Source organism: Suncus etruscus, chromosome 11, assembly GCF_024139225.1.
Source record: "Suncus etruscus isolate mSunEtr1 chromosome 11, mSunEtr1.pri.cur, whole genome shotgun sequence".
In the NCBI taxonomy this organism is placed as follows: Eukaryota; Metazoa; Chordata; class Mammalia; order Eulipotyphla; family Soricidae; genus Suncus; species Suncus etruscus.
Genome location: NC_064858.1, coordinates 38,614,347 through 38,624,578, shown reverse-complemented (window position 1 = coordinate 38,624,578; position 10,232 = coordinate 38,614,347).

Here is a 10,232-nt window from a genome sequence, read left to right as displayed (position 1 = left end):
TTCGTCTACTGAGTATTTCAGACCTGTTATTTGACCTGTTATTTCAGTTTGAAGTTTTCTGATTTCTATCTTCATATCCTCTTGATTCTTATTAGTGTTCCATTCAATTCGATCTATGCTTTCTTTTAGTTCTGTGAACATCCTCCATATTTCTTCTCTAAACTCTATATCTGAGAGACTAACTAGATGGTTTCCCATTTTCGGGTCATCAGAGTTGCCATATTCATTCTCTATGCCTGGGGTTGGCCTGTGTTGTTTCCCCATGCTTGTATTGTGGATTTTTTTACATGTTGTGGTGGTATTCATTGGCTAGGTCAGTGGTCGGCAACCTGCGGCTTGCGAGCCACATGCGGCTCTTTACACTTTTAATTTGGCTCTTCTGTGTGCCAGGCGGCCACTCCAGGAGTCAGGACTCTGCTCCTAGCCTCTGTCAGTGCGCGCCTTGTGTGCAGCCCCTGCAGCCGGCTTCAAGAGTGTAAGATGATACCCAATATCAACCCTAAACAAAGGTGTTCCCCCAACGTCATCCTTTTTTAAACCTCTTCCTTTGATATGTAAAAGTCCACTGAATATGTACTTTTGTTTCTCTCTCTTGACCTGAAGTCTCCTGGTATTGGGTATTGGTTCTAATAAAGAAAAAGGTGTTCTAGCTTTTTGGGCTCGAGGCAGAGAGTACAAGGTAAAAGGCCATGGACTCCATGATCATCCTTTCCTGGCTAGCTTGGTTTATTATTTCTTTCCTGCTACCCTGCTTCTTCAGACCAGGTTGGATGGGGTTTAGAAATACAGTGCCTGGAGTGATCTTAAAACACATATTTTATTTTGCACAAGAGTGGGCATCTTCCATGAAGGGATTCTCAACCCAGAGTTTTCTTTTCCGTGGATTCTCATGTTCAGAGTACTCATGATTAAAGTTGTGAGCTAATGCCCTTAAATGCTGTTTTTCATATTGATTATGACTTTCTGCATAATATCAGTGCCAATCAGAAATTTTTTGCAGGAGTGGAAACATTTCAATATCTCCTTCTCAGTCACAACTATCCCAGAATCAGATTCTTTTTTGAACACATCTTACATCTCACTGTAAAAACTACTTGTGAAACTCCCCTGCAGATAAATATTAAATTCATAGAGAAAATGAACAATGTCTACCAAATACACAAGCTTAGCTACCCATTCCTTGTTCAACTGAGCTGTACAATGTCAGAGTTCTGCTCTCACAGGAACTGCACTACTTCTTCCCTCTTGCCAAAAAGGCGAGAGAGCAGCCTTCCCCTGAACAGCCACTTCACTTCTTCATGGAGAAGATGTTAGTAGTGGGCATCTATACTCTCACCCAGGGTGGTGAATAGCCTGGATTTGATCACAATTATGAATTTCACAAATTATATTTTCTGTGTCATCTGTCATAGAATTTAGTTCAGCAGGGAGTTTTTTTTTTTTTTTAATCCAGTCTATCATACAATGAGTGGATAAATGTAAGGGCGACTTCTGTTTCTTGTGACTACACAAAAACACTGAGCCATGCACAGTGAATCATCTGTACATACATCAACACATCAGATTATTCTGAGTGAAATAAGTCAGAAGGAGAGGTGTAGACATAGAATAATTATTTGTGGCATATAAGAATAATAAATGGCAATATGGTAATAATATCTAGAGAAAATAGGGATGAGGGACAAGAGGACTAGTCCATGATAGGAAGCTTGCCATAAAAAGTGGTGAGTTCAGTTAGAATATAGAAAGGTGGGGCCAGCGAGGTGGCGCTAGAGGTAAGGTGTCTGCCTTGCAAGCGCTAGCCAAGAAAGGACCACAGTTCGATCCCCCGGCATCCCATATGGTCCCCCCAAGCCAGGGGCAACTTCTGAGCACTTAGCCAGGAGTAATCCCTGAGCATCAAACGGGTGTGGTCTGAAAAAACAAAACAAAAAAAAAGAATAGAGAAAGGTACATTATGACATTGATAGTTGGAACATATCACTCTGGACAAGAACTAGATGCTGAAAATGGATAAATGACATGTATGGTACCCTTTAATTAACAGTATTGCAAACCACGGTGTCATAAAGGAAATTTTCAAACCTCAGTGTCATAAAGAAAAAGAGAGATAGAGAGAAAAAAGCAAAATGCCTGTCCCTGACATAGGCAGAGGAGGATGAAGGGAAAGGAAACAAGGGACATTGGTGGTGGGGAAAGTGCACTGGTGAAGGAAGCGTGGTGTACATTCTATGATTGAAACTCAAGTATGAATATTTTTGTAACAAATATGGTTAAATAAAAATTATTTTTAAAATGTTTCAGGCACTCTATCATAATTCCTATATATCACTACTTTTCTCTGGAACACTGTCCTTGCTTTTAAAGATTGTTAAAAGGTTTTTCTCTTTTACCTGTTTCATCTCCCTATTGTAGGATTTTAAATTTTCAGCACATTTTTGGTTATCAAGAGGAAACGTTTTGAAACGTTTTGCTTATTTATTATCAAAAATCAAAGCATTTTTCCTCGAGAAGGGTGTTCACTATCCAGAATTAACAAACGATCAGTGCATTCAAAAACTGTATTTCATGGAGATGTTACTTCACATCTAAATCAGCTTACTCATAAACTACAGGGGAGAGGAAACAATTTTTTCTATGTTAGAACAAGTTATTTCGTTTGAAAACAAATGATCTGTTTTTGCTCAAGATTTTGACAAAGAAACTTTGATTCACTTTCCAAGCCTGTTGAAACATCACCAAGAAAACAATTCTGATATTGACATTACCTATTTTAAAACAGCACTTTTAAATATGAGGGAAACTTTTCTCAAGAGGTTTCAGGATTTCAGAAACAGCAAAGCCACGTTGGCCTTTGTTAAAAAAAACCTCTGGATGCCACTGTAAGGGAATTAAATTTTCTCCCTTTGATATCGACATTGGCAACTTTGAAATGCAATTTCTAGATTTAAAAAACAAAGAACTGTGGAGCTCAAAATTTGAACGTTTTTGTGCTAATTTAGAAAGATTGGAGAAACACAAATGTGAACTTAGTTCACAGCACAAGTGGTCTGCTTTAAAAGACCTGGAGAAGGAAGATATGTTGATTTTTAACATCTGTAATAGTTTTCCTGACTCATATAATCAACTAAAAAAGCTAGCTTTTGCTTTTCTTTCCTTGTTCGGGTCTACATATTTATGCAAACAATCATTTTCAAGCATGAATCTTATCAAGAGTAAATTGAGAAATCATCTCATCAATGAGAACCTGGAATCTTGCCTAAAATTAAAAACAACATACAAACCTGACTTATTTGAACTATCCATGGAAATGCAAGGCCGATTAGTGTTTGTGACTTTGTCAGTCATTGTCAGGATGTAATTTTCTCTACATTGTAAGGCAAATTTTATGGAATTTAACATTATTGATAAATAATATCATTCTAAAGATTTTGTTTTATTAGTTGTGTTGTTTGTATCCTCCCGACCTATGTGGATACTTGCATGCAGAATATTCTCAATAAAAACTTATTGAAACTAAAAACAGTGTACCATCCTATATATTTTCAGTTTTAAAAATGTGGCTCTCAGGGCTGGAGAGATAGCATGGAGGTAAGGCTTTTGCCTCTCATGCAGAAGGTCGGTGGTTCGAATCCCAGCATCCCATATGGTCCCCTGAGCCTGCCAGTAGCGATTTCTGAGCATAAAGCCAGGAGTAACCCCTGAGCGCTGCCAAATAAAACAAACAAACAAAAAAAAACAACAAACAAACCCAGAAAACAACAACAACAAAAATAAACAAAAATAAATGTGGCTCTCAAAATAAATTTCAATCGTGGTTTTGGCGAGATTTGGCTCAGTTGGAAAAAAAAAGGTTGCCGACCACTGGGCTAGGTGGAGTGTACAGTCATGAAGCGAAGCAGAGTGGCCACACTCCTCTGACTCCACCCCTTGTGGACTGGACGACTCACCTCAGGAGAAGGTGAACCCTCAGGAAAGGATGCCAGAGAGGATCAAGTTCCCAGGCCAAAGCAAGCAGAGCAAAGGCCCAAGATATCTGCCATGCTTCAGAGGCACAGCAGAGTCAGTTCTAATTCCACAGTCTCTCCAGTGTAGTTATTTCTTTAATTATACTCACCACCCTTTGTGGTAAGCTTCATATTATGAGCCTGTCCTTTCAGCCCTCATCTCTATTGTCTCAATAATGTCTATTATTTTTCTTAAAACCCAGATATGAGTGAGGTTATTCTATATCTATCTCTCTCCATCTGATTTATTTCACTCAGCATATTAGTTCCCATCTCCATTGATGTATAGGAAAATTTAATGACTTCATCTCTTCTGATGGCTGCAAATATTCCATTACGTATATGTTCCCCAGTTTCTTTAGCTACTCATCTGTTGTCAGGCACTGGGTTGTTTTCAGATTCTGGTTATTGTAAATAGCTCTGCAATAAATATAGGTGTGCAGAAGGCATTTTTGTATTGTGTATTTGTATTCCTAGGGTATATTCCTAGGAGTGGTATAGCTGGTATATAATGGTATATAGTGGTATATAATGTCTAGTTTTTAAGGAATCTCCATATTGTTTTTCATAAAGGCTAGGCTTGATGGCATTCCCATCAACAGTGAATAAGAGTTCCTTTTTCCCCACATCTCCACCAATATTTATTGTTCTTATTCTTTGTGATGTTTTCCAGTCTTTGTGGTATAAGATAGTACCTCATTGTTGTTTGTTTGTTTGTTTGTTTGTTTGTTTTTGATTTGCACTTCCCTTACTAATAGTGATGTGGAGCAATTTTTAACATGCCATTTGGCCATTTATAGTTCTTCTTTGAGGAATTGTCTTTTCATTTCTTCTCCCCATGTTTTGATGGTGTTAGCTGTTTTTTTGTAAGTTCTGTCAGTACCTTGTATATTAGATATTAGCCCCTTCTGATGGGTATTGGGTGACTAGTTTCTCCCAGTCTGTGGGTGGCCTTTGTATCTTAGTCACTATTTCCTTTGAGGTGCAGAAGCTTCGCAGCTTAATATAGACCCACTGGTTTATCTCAGCTTCCAGTTCTTTGAACAGTGCTGTTTCCTCCTTGAAGATGCTTTAGTATCAATGTATGGGATGTATGGAGTGTTTTACCTACATGTTGTTCTATATACAAAACAAACTAAAAAAAATAAGAACTGTAATATCAGAAATAAATTGCCAGGTATAGAACTTGTAAACAAGTGGTATTTAGCAAAGTCCCTGAATTTGGGAAGAAACACTTGCTATCTCCTTTTCCTGCAATTTTTTGCTAATCTTTGCTGAATAACTCTACTTCTATTTATAGAATATGAAAAGGAAGAAAAAACAAGGTTAATGCTATTAGAGATACCAGGAATCCTGACTTTCTGTAACACTACAGAGATATATTTAAGGAGAATAACTTGAATATAGTTTTTATAAAAAATAGAGAGGTCACAACATAAGCCCTTGGCCTGTTTCTAGGATTATCAAGATCCAAAAATAAAAATCAATTATGAATGCCAAAGCCAGAAAAGATCCATAGAAATCCAGATTTTGAGTTGTATCTGAAAAGATACATTTTAGACATAAACATTACAAAATATATATAACAGAACATCTGCTAAACCTGATATTCCTATTTCATTATTTTATTCTGATGTTATATGTAGTTATAAGCACTTGTGGATCCTTCTGGTTTACAAGAACCTTTTGTAAGATATTCTAAAAATTAAATCCATTACTCAAGATCTAAAGAATGAGAAAAATCTCAAAGACAAGTAAATGATTATATCTCAAGCTTTCTGATCATTTTTGTTAATTAAATAATAAATTAAATAATTTTGTTAAATTAAATAAATTAAAATCTTTATAACAATTATAGACTTACAACTGTCCACAGATCTTGCATTTACCATTTGCTTTGACAAAACAATCTTTAGAAGTTGCAAGAGAACTTAAGGAACTAGCACACTTCTTTCTGTCACTGAGTGGTCATTATTTTTTTATTTTATATATTTTAGGAAAAGTGATATAAAATATAATAATGTAACAAGAAAACAATAAAAAAATAAAATAGGGCAATGACAAAAAAATGTAAGTAAGTGATTAGTTAAAGGGAGAAGATAAACCTCAGAACTTGCTGTATGAGTAGATTTGGCAATGAAAGGAGAACAGGATTAAGCATGATTTAAGGATTATTATGCACTGCTGGGAAGATGGCTGAGTCATTTGGTTGAAGCAGAAGTTACTAGAACAGGGGCTGGAATGATTATATAGCAGGTGAGGCACTTGTTCATACAGCTGACCCAGGTTTAATCCCCAATACTACATCTGATACCCATAGCCCCACCAGAGAAGATCCTGGAAAGCAGAACTAGAAGTAAACCCTAATTGAGTACTGCCCCCAAACCAAATATACACATATTGGTAAATTCATCTTCTATGGTAGTTCTTATAACTATTTCAATATAAGGCAAAATAACTGACCATGTAAAAGTCTGTTTGCTACATAAAATTGTTGCAGGCAGAATAGAGAGAAGCTGGAAATGTGTTTGGGAAAAAGCACTGTTTGAATCAACCAGACCGAAGGTATGGAGACCTTAGACGCATCACAGTGCCTGAAAGTTATTGAAATACAGAATTTCAGGCCCAGTTCTAGGCTTCATTAAGGGAGGTGGCTGGCTCCACCATGATCTGCAAAGATATTAAGAGACCACCAACATCTGTAATGGATTTGAGTGAGGAGCAGTTTGGGGAAAGTGTATAAAAACTAACTTGGGGAAAGTGAGTAGGGTTTTTGTCTTGCACATGGTCCACCCGGTTTATATATCCAACATCCCATATGGTCCCCTGCGCCTGCCAGGAATAATTCCTGAGTGCAGAACCAGGAGTAACCTCTGAACACGCCTGGGAGTGGCCTAATAAAACAAAACAAATAAACCAAAAAACTGACTTGGACAAAGGAAGCTTGTGTGTGTGATATCTGAGTACACAGTTTGCCAGTGCGCTGATTGCCTACACACATGATGCCTGAGCATATGCCACCTGCATCTGCCCTCTTGACTAATGTACTTTCCTGGTTTAATGTTGGGATGTATATTTGCTCTCTCTATTCTGGAGAATCCCATATTATCTCTTGAGTAGGTATCTTAACTTACTCATCTCCCTTCATTTACCAATAAACTTATTATGCTTTACTGTTTATTTCCTCCCAAAATTCTTCTTTTGCAAAAGAATGGTGATGGAGCAAAAACGCTTGAATAAGGTCAAGAACTTACTGTCCTTTCCTGCACTCACTAGAGCCTGAGTGTATGGCTCCCTAAGAAACTAGGTGACAAGGATCATATCCCATGCGCAGAACAAATGTGTATCAGGCACAGCTTGACCGCTGCCCTTTGGGCTGGCAGGACCGAAGTACCTATGCCATATATGGACTTATAGTAGACTTTTACCAGTCCTAAATCTCACAGGTGCTTCCCCTAGTGCAGAGGTAGAGAGAAAGTGGGAGAATAGCTTCTGGAGGCTGCTGCTTCTCTCCTCCTCACTTCTTGTAAACCATCCAGAGAACCTCCACTGGCAATAAAATTATTTTTTTTGAATTATGCTTTGTCTTAATTAGCTTCTTCAAATAATTATCCATCTAAACTCCATAATTGAAATTACATTATTTTATTAAAATCATCTTTTATCCTTCTTATAACTTTCCTTTAGAGAGAAAACACTTCTGAAAAGCAATACATCCAGCCACTATAATTTCCCTTGGTTTTCCTTTTATTCCTGAAAGTGTTAACTTGTGGACTGGAGAGTTAGCTTAGTGCTAACTCATATACCTTGTATGAATAAGATCTGGGTTCAAGTGCAAGGACTCCAAAAAGAATTTAATTTTCAAAAGAGAAAAGCAGCTGGATGGAATTTACTTCTAAAATAGAAATAAAAATGGAGTGGAAGTGATGGCTCAGCTGTAGGGCGTTTGCCTTGCATGTGGCTAATGTAGGACAAATTGCAGTTCGATCTCCCAGCATCCCATATGGTCCTCCAAGCCAGGAGCGATTTTTGAGAACATAGCCAGGAGTAACCCTTGAGTGTCACTGGGTGTGGCCCAAGAAAACAAAACAAAACAAATAGAAATAAAAGGAGAAATAGGAACCTTCTACCATAAGACTTTGAAATAGCTACTTTATCCCATTTTAATTATATTATCCTTGTTCCACACACTATGGTCAATTAATTATATAACTGGTGGTGCTCAGTCTAAGAATTTACATCAGAAATTATTTCATTTCACAACAAGCTCTTTGCTTGAGTTAATATTAACTATGAACTTCTGTTCTTACAGAGGATATACTTACGAGATCTTGTTCTACTCGGTGTTAACAATAAGAAAACAGGAAATAACTGCCCCATCTACTCCTATTCCCTAAAATTATTTCTATTTTTGTGTTTGTGTTCAAGGTCTGTGTAACTCTGCATGTTTTTAGGAGAAATTATTGTAATGTAGTGTCTCTGTTCTTGTCTTCATCAGAAAAAATTCATTCAGGAGACTCAGGGCTAGATAGTGACAGATTTTATTAAGAAAAAAAATAATAATCAGATATTTTAGAAGGCGTTTAGAGTGGACTAGCCCAAGAAATGGGGACCACTCATTCCAAAGGCACTGACTTTGGGTTTTTAATCTAATTTTTCACTTGTCCCCAATTTTTGGTTTTCTCATAATTTTCCTCTCTGTTGGATTGCTTCATATGCTGGAAAGAACTGAAGTTAGGTGGTTTTAGGACCAAACACCCAGAGGTGAGTAGCAAGCACACTACTTCCCTCAGAAAGCATTATCTGTTTAGATTCTGGTGTTCTCAGGGCATGTTCAAAAAGGTGGGGACTGTCTCTAAATCGCTGGGTAGGACAGTCCAGGTCAATTTCTGGAGTTTCTCCAGCATATCTTTCCACTGAAAAGCAAAGAGGAAATATAAGGTAGCATAGAGGAAATCTACAAGAAAGCATCTTTAAGATCCGGTACAATGAAAAACTTCAAACTTCATAAATTCAAACTACACTTTGAACTATGTATGGTTTAAGAATAAAACTTCATAAACTTCCCTTAGATCCTGAATCAAATGGTATTCCTCATTTGCAATTTTACTGGTAAAACTGGCGTATTACAAAGAGGACTGCAAGGTATTTTCAATTCTGTTTATAAGCATTTGCTAATGAGGGCCTATAGTTCAGCTCTTGATTCAAGTTTTAATGGGAAGAGATAGTACAGCTGAAGAGAGAGTATAGCTCATAAAGTTTCTTGCCTTGCAAGTGACTTACTAAGTTTGCTTTGTATCTTCTCCCCTAAGTACTTTCCCAATCCTTGATAAACCCTGAGAACCACTTGGTGTGTCACAAACAAAACAAAGTCAATCAAACATATTGAGGAATATTGTTTCCTTGTGGATATTCAGTGGGATATTAAGTTGTACTTTTACAAAAGTAACTATATAGCCCATTCTGAATCTTCAGTTACCTTGGCTGTATCCCCTCTAGAGAAGCCCGCATTTGTGGCTGAGCTCTCTTTCCCATCTAATTTCCAAAAAAACAAAACAAAACAAAACAAAAAACCCAAAAAACAAAAAACAAACAAACAAACAAAAAACTTGTCTTATTTCACTATTTTTCACCTTTTTGAAAATCTTTTCTGTGAGGATATGCAATCAGTAAGAAAAACCTGAATGAACCTGGAGCAAATTCTCTGCTCTTACCTGGATAATATGGATTCCCAAGAAATTAGATGGTGAAAATTATTTTCTATGCCATGAATGTAGCTGGGCTTGGGAAAGTAGAGTAAGGCTCTCAGCAGGAGAGACCACCAAGGGCCCCATAAAACCTACTTTTACCAAGCCCCTGAAAGAAGTCTCAATAGGCAACCATGCTGGTGAGGCCATCCCTGGAAAGGGGAGATGAGCACTTATTGGAATAGCACGAGCTGGCCTCTCCCAAAAGGGGAGCCTACACCCTACTTTCCCCTAAGCCACTAAAATACTGCAGGTACACAAATGTCTCCTGAAGGTCTAGTGGCCAGTAATTGTTTTCACTTCCCTTAGTTTAAACTTCCCATGCACAGGTAATCCTTTGAACCTGATTGGCTTAAATATTTTGAATCTGATTGGCAGAGCACATTATAAGTACCCTACCCTCACCCATAATAATCTCCCTGAAGTGTTCATTCTCTGTATGAAAAAGGAAGACTATAAACTGTTAATGAATATTAGG